The following is a 952-nucleotide window of genomic DNA, read 5'->3' as shown; positions in this document are numbered from 1 at the left end:
TGAGTCATCATTACCTTCTTGTCTTGCCCTCCTCTGTATTACTATGGAGCTATTCATCTGAGCACTGCTCAGTCTATGTGTTCAATGTACTATGCTTACTGTAGATGAGATTCTCTAGGTCACAAATGTTTAAGTGTGCTTCTATTTAGAAAAAAAAATTATATATTAAAGACGCTATTTGCACAAAGGCAGCCCAAATAGCCATCTTTTTCTGCCATTATGTATATACCAGGGGCCTCCAAAATGGCGGCAGGCATGTTCACAGCAAGATTTGCCAAGATGATCCTCAGGGGTGCAGGGAAAACTAGTTGTTAGTGTACTTATGTAAAATTAAGAAAGAATGTAACATTTACTTGATCTCAAAGGTAGTTTCACCAGGATGAGGCTTATCCTTTGCATCCTGGATGTGCTGGCCCCTGCAATTTCTCCAAATGTGGGAAACTTGACTGCTTAATTTGTGGTAATGGGGGAACTGCGTTCATGCTCTCCTCTGATGGCTAGTACCTAAAAACAGACATGGTGCTCCCACTCTTTCATTCTAACTCCTGCCTGTTACTTTTTAAGAGAGTATACAGAACTCTGATGTCTTTTATGAGTGCAGCACCACAATATATCAACCTTACTAAAAAATGCTTCTCTAAACAACAACAACAACAACAACAACAACAACAACAACAACAAAACCCAGAAAGAAGGAAAGAAACATTTACTATATGGATTGCCATATCATATAGTCAAACATCAAGGACAGAGAAATCTAAGGATAGTGACTACCAGAAGGAGGCACTGAAGGTAATAATACTCATCAGAGCATTACAAGGTGGGCTTCCAGTTAAATGTTTTTATAGAATATATTTCAATTATTTTAATTCAAATAACACTCACAATATGGAAACGTAGCTTTAAAATATACCTACCGGTAACCATAGGTGACCTATAATATTTATAATTT

At 37.3% G+C, this 952-nt stretch overlaps 1 non-coding gene across 1 annotated transcript; it reads left to right on the top strand.

The window, feature by feature from the left end:
* The first annotated feature begins 326 nt into the window (after positions 1 to 326).
* On the top strand, positions 327 to 493 carry LOC122204319. Its single transcript, XR_006195614.1, has one exon. It is a non-coding gene; the product is annotated as a U1 spliceosomal RNA (small nuclear RNA).
* Positions 494 to 952: the final 459 nt, after the last annotated feature.

Source organism: Panthera leo, chromosome D3, assembly GCF_018350215.1.
Source record: "Panthera leo isolate Ple1 chromosome D3, P.leo_Ple1_pat1.1, whole genome shotgun sequence".
NCBI lineage: Eukaryota > Metazoa > Chordata > Mammalia > Carnivora > Felidae > Panthera > Panthera leo.
Note: the sequence above shows the minus strand (reverse complement) of the source record. Positions and strands in the feature narration are given on the sequence as shown.